The 10,422-nt window shown below is 33.1% G+C and overlaps 1 pseudogene; it reads right to left on the bottom strand.

Moving 5' to 3' along the window:
* Positions 1-9,478: 9,478 nt before the first annotated feature.
* LOC110290157 lies at positions 9,479-10,422 on the bottom strand (annotated as a pseudogene).

Raw genomic sequence — 10,422 nt, forward strand, 5'->3', positions numbered from 1 at the left:
ATTCATAACACAAAGGTAAAAGTCTGTGAAGGACTTTTTGAATTATTTTCTTGCTAATTGTCATTCTCCAGTAATGGCAAAACTCTCCTATTTTCCTAAGTACCAAATTGTTAGGAATTATATTGTTAGTAATAGTCTCACAATTTTTCTATGTTGCAAATGCTACCTACACTCATAACACACTCAAAAGGTATATACCACAATCTCATGTATTCTGGATTTTTCCATCTATTAAGTGTTATCATGGCCCTTAGAGGAACATCTTTGAGAAAACTGGTATACTTTGTACATTTTTCTTTTTGTAAATTTTAAGAAGATGAAAGGTATTTGTTGCCCTGAACCTTTTAATTTTTTTTAAAGGGGAAGTAATGGGGAACCCAACTCCTCCATTCTCTTGCAATTGTGAGTATTTTTCTAATACTCTTAAATTTTTTCTGATTCTAATAAAATTGTACTTAGGCTTGTTTGCATCAGTTAATTGTTTCACTATATCAACATTGACTTCTAAACACAAAAGGACTTATTCATATGACCTCAGAAAGGCATGTATAAGAACTTCCTAGGTTCAAATCAGAGTCCCATCAGAGAGATGTTAACTGTTTCTGAGAGTTGTTTCACTAGCTCTCAGAGAACATGAGGTTTCACAATGCTTAACACACTTCAGGTATATCACAATTCTTTGCTTGCTCTTGTACTTCAAAAATAAGAGGTCTAAAATTGACTACTGATAAGAATCGGGTGTGTGCCCTCTTCCTGAAATAATACTTCTTTTGTAACAACAAATCCAAACTGGTGGTTGATGGGTCCCAACAACCCAGGACCTAGAAAAAAAATGCAATCTATTTTTATGAATGCAGTTTTAGTTTTATTCTAACCTTGTCAATCATTAATAGCTCCTTTCTCCATATTAACTGCAAACTTACATTTTAACTGTGATTTTAAGTATCTTAACGAAGTTCTCCCTGAATCAAATCACTGCCAATACTAGGTTTACATTAGAATAATATCTAATCTGTGTAGGTTCCCCATTAGGGTCTCTAATCATCAATCTCATCTTACTGGCTACAGACCTCTGTGTAAATTAACTGTGTTCAAATTTCCTTTAGTAGTGTATGATGGCAAGCTCAATTTCTACCACATCTGGTCAAGTTAAAAACTCTCCTACTGCTACATAAATTTAATCTGACCTATACCCTTTAGAACATGGGAACAAATTCTAAGACCTTCCCTTGGTATGTAGCCAATAAAGGAATGCATAATTTAGTAATTCGAGACTGCAGGATAGTTGAAATAAATTTTTTGGGTGATATTAGAGTTAGAGATGAACAATTGTTCATACAAATACATTGACAGAATTCATAGAGATATCATGTATGATCCAATGTGGAGAAGAAAGTCGTCTCTTTGATATAATAATTGAATGGTGCAGAGGATTGAAGATGGCAGCATAACTATCATAGGCTACTGAAGCATTAAGAAACCATTCAATTGGATCTCATGCAAATTTTTTATTCCTGTAAGGATAAATTTAGGTTTATATTTGTAAGTCGAGGCATTCATGGTGAATGCTCCTAAACTGTTGAGAAATAAAGAGTCGTAAATATTTTTAAGTATTTCTAAAGGGTTTTATTTATATGTACATTCCAGGGATTAAATAATCACATACACATGTTGAACAGTGTTTGACTGTAAACATTTTTTTTAAAAATTCTAAGATGATATTTGAATATGTTATTATGGTAAACATAGTCAGGGTTTAATTAATTTCATAAATAATTTCATGTTTAGTACAGGTATAGGGCTGCATTTCATATATTATCATTAGCCACTTAAATTAGATGTATTAAATAGGATATAACATTCTGGTAACATTGATTTTACTGCACACACATGCTGACTCTATACTTGCTTCATTATTTTGGACCCATAGAACAAGTTCATATGACTACAATCTCATTTATGAGAAATTTACTAAAACCAAACATGATGCTCGATATATGATAAATAAAGGAAAACTTAAATATATAATTTACTTTTCATTTGTTTGTAATACATTTAGATTACATATAAATAAGCTTAACTTTTCAAGACCATAGTTGGTGGCGCTAGGACATAAAGCTATTTAAGGAATTTTTGCACTTTTGCTTACCTGATCAATAAAACAAAATTTCTACTTAAGTAAATTACCAAAAGCATGATCATTGCTAGGAAACTCTTCTCTCTTGCAAACCCTGATATTAATTGTATAATACTAAATGTACTATGTGTACATGTATTAGTTAATTAATCTCATGTTGTTACTTTAACTGATCTAAAACACTCTAAGTGCAAGAATATTGACTATGAGCATATTCATAACTCACAAGCCTAAACAATGCATCAATTGCCAATGTTTCATCTCAATATAGGAGAAAATCTATTTAAAGATATAACAAAATGTTGTATTATTGCAATCATTTTATAGGTTAATATTACTATTCTGTGCAATTATTTTTAATTGGTAAAACAAGTTGCCCTAGAAATGTTATGCAAATCTTGGTCAAATGGAAATTCCTAGGAGGATATGGCCCACAAGCATCTCTGCATTTAACCTGGCTTTCCCTCTCTGCCTGATTCCTTCAGAGTTTCTCATGTATGATGGGCCTTGAGCATCATGATACCTGTGGATATCCTCAGGAGCCAATTCTTAAACAATGATATGGCATGATTTCACATGAGAGTACTGAGTTAGCCAGAGTCAGGCTGATTCGGTGTCAGACTTAAAATTGGTATTTCAGAAGACTAAGCCTGAGGTTTATTTCCACCTGAACTGAAGAAGTCCCAAACAAGTTAATCCAGAAAAAGAAAAAAACAAGCAAAATCCACTCAAAGGCAGCCAATTAGGAGCTTGCACAAGCTGCACTGCCCCCCACCTAGCCTGAGCCAAGTATAGCTATCAGCATCAGTTCTGGAAAGATCCCAAAATCCCCTTCACCAATCATGAAGGCATCCATACTCCTGGAGATAAAAACCAACACATCAGGAAAAAGAAAGACAACGGCTACCCACTACTTCCTTAACAGGCTTTAAACTGAACAAGAAATGCTTACACATCTGTCTCCATCTCAACAAATGGTAGAATTCTCATGATAGATTTCTGCAGAATATGCACTCATACTTGTTGCATACTATTTGAGTCTGAGATATAACTTTTGGGTGAATTATGTATCCTTACACAAAAATCAGAGTTCAAGGGATAATTCAGGGTATCTACTTTTGTCTAGAGCATAAATATACAGTACATGATCATTCTGTCATCTTTCCTGGTGTGGTAGGTTGAGACAAAATATACCTTGGCAGCAACTACAAGAATATATGGAATATAAGATTAATGGTATATACTTATCAAATTAGCATATTGGACTAGAGTGGAAGAGAGCAGTTTTTCTAACATAAACATAGTTACATTTTCAGTGACAATCAAAAATGGAGCAGGGAATTTGTCATCAAGAAATTTTTAAATCAAAACATGATTATATCAAATGTATTCATTAAAATAATAAAATGCATGCAAAGTTCAAACAAAACTAAAACTGTTGCTAAACTCCTTTTAACATGTTTATCTCTAAAATTACATCATATTGAGCACACAATACTATCTGTATTCTGATATTTTTGGTATACTAGAGATTACTTTTGATCACTTTACTATATAACATATATTTTTAAATCTTCTTGCATTCTTTTATAGGAAAAATTGATTTGGCCATCTACCATCTAAAGAACACTCCTCTGTATGTTATGCCAGACTTTCACCCACTCATAGGACGGTTTCAGTACTTGGTTATGGACGTTGATGACTGTTGGATTTAGGTAATATCTAGCTCTCATATACTATGACTATGTTATAATTTTCTTTTTCTTGATTAACCTATGCTCATATTCCAATTATGGAAACATTAGTACACCCCTTAACAGTATATACTATTTCGTATTTTCCCATTTTCCTGCTCCATGTTTTTGCTACATTTTCAGTATGAGGAAGGAGGTATACAGGATCACACAGCATCCTGCATATGATGGTCATGGCATGATATATGTCAGTGTAAACTTTTCACAATCTTGTGGGTCAAGAGTATCAGTGATAAGCACTTTTTGTTTTTTTGTTTTTGTTTTTGCTTTGTTTTGTTTTTAGGTTTGAAGGCTTTATTTATGTATTTATTTATTTTCATGGATTCATTTTTTATTAGATATTTTCTTTATTTACATTTCAAATGCTATCCTGAAAGTTCCCTATACCTTCCCCCACCCTGCTCCCCTACCCACCCACTCCTACTTTTTGGCCCTGGCGTTCCCCTGTATTGGGGCTAGAGACATGAGCTCTGGGGGTACTGGTTAGTTCACATTGTTGTCCCACCTATCGGGTTGCAGACCCCTTCATCTGCTTCGAAGCACTTTTACTTTCTAAGCCTCAATGCCAGTCCTCCAAATACATTTTTAAATGATTATCTAGTCATCAACTTCTTTTCTTTTGCTTGACTTTTGTATTATTACTACTTATTATTTTTAAGACATGTACTTTCTCTGTGCAATCTGTCCTTTTGGTCTTTAAGTTTTCTAGAATATTGTCATATGAGTGAGAATCCTCCTTCCTCAGAAGTATAAGTGCTAGGATTACAAACATATCATACCACATCCAACTAGTACAGGAATTTTTGAAGCAACAACGTTTTTCCAAATACATTAAAGTCTCTCTAAAAATTAAGCATATATATATATATTAATTTTTATATATTATTATATAATATATAAAATATTATTATATATTTTATATAATATTATTATATAATATATATTAATATATATATTAATCATTCCATTTGTTTACATCTCAGATGATATCCCAATCCCACATCCACTCTCTCCACTCCCCTTTGCCTGCATGAGGGTTATCCCAGACCTACCCACACTCTCCTGCCCTACCGCTTCAGCATTGCCCCTACATTGGGACATCAGTCCTCCCCAGGACCAAGGGCCTTCCCTACCGTTGCTGTCAGTTAAGATCATCTTCTGCTTCATATGTATCTGGAGACATGGATTTCTCCAGGTACATTCTGTGGTTGGTGGTCTAGACTCTGGAAGAACTGGGTAGTCAAGCCAGTTTTTATTGTTCTTTGAATGGGGTTGCAATTCCCCTCAGCTCCTCCAGATCCCCCACCAGGTTCCCTGAGCTCACCCTAATTGTTGATTCCAAGCATCCACATCTGTATTGGTCAGTTGCTGGCCAGGCCTCCCAAGGAACAGCCACTTTAGGCTCCTGTCAACAAGTGCCTCTTGACCACAGCTTGGTGTCTGCAAGCATGATGGATCCCCAGGTGGGACAGACCCCTGTTGGCCCTTCCTTCAGTCTCTGTTCCATGTTTTGTCCCTGTTTTTCTTTTGTACAGGAACAATTCTGGGTTAAAAACTTTGAGATGGATAGGTGGCCCCATCCCTCAACCAGGCTTTGTGCCTATCTACTGAAGGGGGTCTCGACAGGTTCTATCCCCTCCTTCTCTAAGCATTCAGCTAAAGTCATCCCCATTAGGTCCAAGGAGCCACATGTTTCCCTGGTTCACAAAGAATCATGATATAAACTTTTTATTTTTATTTTACTATATTTAAATTCACTTCAATGAAGTGCTGTAAATCTGTTTTTAATTATTTTGAGTGGGATTTTTACCATTTACCAGTGTTCTATCAGAGCTATATTTAGAAATAAGTTTATTAGTTCTTTAAGAATTTTGTACGAGTGTTTTGATCATACTCGGCCCTTTGCAAGTCTTCCTAAATCCACTCACCCTTTACCATTTTCCCGTGTGTCTTTTTAAAAAATAACACGCCAAGAACAATTTTTGATGCTCAAATGTTCTTGCATGCATAGTTTTCCAGTGGAGTCTTGTTTGACCTACCAGGGATCATGCGCTTACAGAAAATGACTTCCCTTGTCCCATAAGCTAATAATTGCCAGTAACTCCATAGCAATGTTGGCATTTACTTCTCATCTCCTGTCTCAATATCGGGATATGGGAGGGCTTAGGCTTGCACAACTGAGTTATTTTCTTTTTCTTTTATTTTTTAAGTTAATTCATCTACTTAATTTACATGCTAAAAACAGCTTCCTTTCTTCCCTTTCCTCCAATTATGTCCTTTTCACACCCCAACCCCAGTCCATCAGTTCCTTATTTCTGTTCAGAAAAGAGAACGCATCCTAGGGAAGTCTTCATAATTTTGGATATCAAGTTTCAGTATGACTAGGTGCGTTTTCTCTTATTGTGGTTAGACAAATAGAAGGAATACTGCAAAATTCAGTCTATGAGGCTATATTGACTCTGATACTCAACCACACAAAGATTCAACCAAGAAAGATAATTTCAAATCAATCTCCCCTATGACCAATTATGTAAAATAACCTCAGTAAAATACTCTTAAACAGAATCTAAGGCACATCAAAGACATCATCCACCATGATAAAGCAGGCTTTATTCCAAAGTATTGATATTTGCAGATGATGAAATAGTACGCATAAATGACACCAAATAGTCTACCAGAGACCTCCTACAAGTGATAAACAGATTCAGTAAAGTGGCTGGGTAAAAAGTTAATCAAAAATTTCAGTAGCCCTCCTATATACAAATGAGAAACAGTCAGAGATTAACATAGTAAATTGTGGCCATCTTACCAAAGCAATATGCCGATTCCATTCAATTACTTCTAAAGTTCCAACACAATATTTTACAGATCTTGAAAGAACAATTCTCATCTTTATATTGAAAAACAAGAAAATCCAGGGTATCTAGAACAATCCTGAGTGATAAAAACTTTTATACTAAGACTATTTCAGCATCTAATATGAGTAGAACATGCAAGAATACAATAATGAAATTACAGGACAAATAGAAGTATTCAAATAGAGCAGTAATTATAATTTTATAATCACATTAAAAATGGGTTGTCATATATTATAAAGACTAGAAGATAATTTTATTTCAACTAGAGCTTATCAATTTCCTCAAGTTAGATATAATAAACAAATGGATGATATAAGTTCCCTAAATATTGACAATAAAGTAATGCTAGCTCAAATATATCATATATGAGGGCACAGCATATGTATTTATCTGTGAACTGCTTTCCATGTAACCATGAAGGACTAATAAGTCCTACTACCATGTAAAACATTGTGCCAGGTATGTGTATGTTTATCTACACATTAGTGAATCAGAGATAGGAAGAAAGCTAGTGATCCCAGGGTTACTGGTGAGTTATAGGATCAGTGAGACATGACATATTAAAAAAAATAGAGGAAAAATAAAAAGACAGACAGCATATTGGTAATTAGTGATAAGCCAAACTAACGAGTAAACAACAAATTAATTAATTTAATTTGTATTTCTAATCATAGACATGAACAAATTAGAGTAAAATTATGTGTAGATCCTGGACAACACAGATACCAAAGAAAGAAATTAATAATACTTTCCTATGTGATTGATATAGGCGAAAGCCAACATTTATAAGAGATAATTGTATGAATATATAGATATTTAGGAGATTTAATTAAATGGTGGTAGTTGGAACACATGAAAAATTGTAAGAGTATTATCCATTAAAGTAGAATACTTTCACATAGATTAAAATACATAGAGCAATTTAGAAAAAAACCTAAATATAATTTTACATTAATAGCCAACAATGACACACAATTCAATGATTCATAAGTTATATCTAGTGGCTTAAAAAAGCTTTAAGGTATTCAATACAAAAGATTACAAACAAAAATGAAATATTTGGAATCTGGAACTATTTCTGAAATAATATTTAGATAAAAGAAAGACAATTTTCACTGTAGTTAGAGTTTATGAAGATAAATTTATAATAATAAAAGAAAATATAAGAAAATATCTATGACATGTAATCAAATATATATTCTGTGTCAATTCTGTGTCAAAAATATCTTAACTAAATTTAATAAAAGGTATACTACTCATTATATTACATGCTTTCAGTTTTCAAAATTTTCAATTTTTAAAAAATTTCATTGGCGCGTGCACACACACACATACAGATATCTATCTATCTATCGATCTATCTATCTATCTACCTATCATCTATCTATCTATAGATATATCTAATTATCTTTAATTAAAGTCATGTCATGACAGCTAGATTGGGTCAATACATTGCAGTTTTTAGCTTTACAAGTGTGTATTAAATTCACGGCATTAGATCTCCCCTTCCTAACTTTATCAAAACCAAATTCTTTAGCAATGAAGGTTAGGGCCCTCTCAGCAATTTCTTTCTTCATGTTTGGAATTTGAGGGGATCATCCAATGACAGATCCAGTGTAGATATTAAAAGCTGTTATTTTGTGGTCTCAACAACTGTATTTTATCTATAAAATTGCATTTCACAGATTTTCTCTTATCTTAAAATTTTATTTTAAATAACGAAAAATTAAACAGAACAAGGACAATGAGCAAGTAAATTTTTGATATTTATCAAAGTGATTGTGTTTCTAAAACACCAGAAACACATACAAAGAATTTAGATTATGCAGATTTGTGACATGATAAATTTACAATATATCATATTTGAAGCAATGCAAGATGAGAATAGTGTACTGATTACACATTCACTGACAATGTGAATTGCCTAAGAGATAATAAAATAATTGACATTTTTATATTAAATTGCATAGTACTTCCAATAGTACATACATCATTTAGATAAATGAAAATGCTGAATCAAAGTATGGAGAAAATAGCAAAACTATGCATCTTTGTCATACAAATGTGTGTATTCACATTATTAGACTAAGAAGAACATGTGTTAGAATGTCAATAATTATTACAGTGTGACTATTGGTAAAAATGTCAGTTTTTAGTTGCAAACAATACTTGGCTATAACTTAATTCTATTTTAATAATTTATTTGGAATTTAAACTTTAGAAGTACTGATTTTTTTCAGATATTTATGTTTGTTATTCAGTTTAACTGAAAATAATTTTTAAAACATCAATCTATAGCTTTCGCATAAAAGTAAGGATTGTTTCATGTAAAGTAATGTGCATTAATATATGGCAAAAATGCAAGTTTTGCAGTATTAAGTGATGACTTTTATTATTATATTCTCAAATAATTTTATACATAATCTTACCACATTGTTCTGGAATTCTTATTCTCTGTTGCTGAAGAATTAGTGATTAAATACCCAGTGAACTTTGTTATTTTATGTTATAAGAGGATTTTATCTGGCATAGTGGTCACTTTGATAATAATCAAATGGGTGTCTTATTATATAGACTATACAAAATTAAATCTAATAATTTCAATTGAGTTCTGTGTAATGTAAACTTTCCAAATATAAGAAGATGCAAATGTTTTCTTATTGTTAAGGCATAGAAGCCAAGGGGATAATGTGAACAAAGGAAATTTGACCTTTGGCATAATTGTTGCCTTAATAGTAGAGATCTTTTTCTCTTTTCTTTATAATTCTATCAATAGCACATTTTACTTCTTTGTTTCTGAGACTATAAATGAGTGGGTTAAGCATGGGAATCACAATGGTATAAAACACAGAAGCCACTTGATCCTTTCCCAAAGAGAAAGACTTATTTGATTTTAAATGAGTGAAGATCATAGTGCCATAAAATATGGTAACTGCCAGGATATGAGAGGCACAAGTTGAGAAGGCCTTTTGCTTTCCTGAAGTGGAACTGATCTTCAAAATGGTAGAGAGAATAGACATATAAGATGCAGATATTGTGATAAGGGATAACAGTAGAGTGGAACCAGCAAAAATGAATATAATGAATTCAATATCATGTGTGTTGCTGCATGAGAGGGCTAAAGTGGGGATGTGTCACAAAAAAAGTCATGGATGACATTGGAGTTGCAGAAATCCAGTGTACCCATGCATAACATATTGACAGTAGAATCTACAGCTCCAAACACATATGACCCAGTAAGGAGGGCACTACAGAATCTTTTGGACATAATGACTGAATAATGTAGAGGTTTGCAGATAGCTACATACCGATCATAGGCCATTGAAGACAGAAGGAAACACTCAGTAGCTGCCAGAAGGACAAAAAAGTACATTTGAGTGAAGCAGCCGATGAAAGAAATATTCTTAGTGGAAGTCCGCAAGTTTTCTAAAGTTTTAGGTGTGATGACAGTAGAGTAACTCAGGTCAAGGAATGACAAGTGGGTGAGAAAAAAATACATTGGAGTATGAAGCTGGACATCTAGACGGATGATCAGTATCATGCCTATGTTCCCCAGAACAGTGACCAGGTATATCAGGAAAAAAAGCACAGATAGGACCAGTTGAACCTCCTTGGAATCAGTCAGTCCCATGAGAATGAAATCAGGCTTAAATGTATAATTCAAGGTATTCAT

Source organism: Mus caroli, chromosome 2 (assembly GCF_900094665.2).
Source record: "Mus caroli chromosome 2, CAROLI_EIJ_v1.1, whole genome shotgun sequence".
NCBI classification, from domain to species: domain Eukaryota; kingdom Metazoa; phylum Chordata; class Mammalia; order Rodentia; family Muridae; genus Mus; species Mus caroli.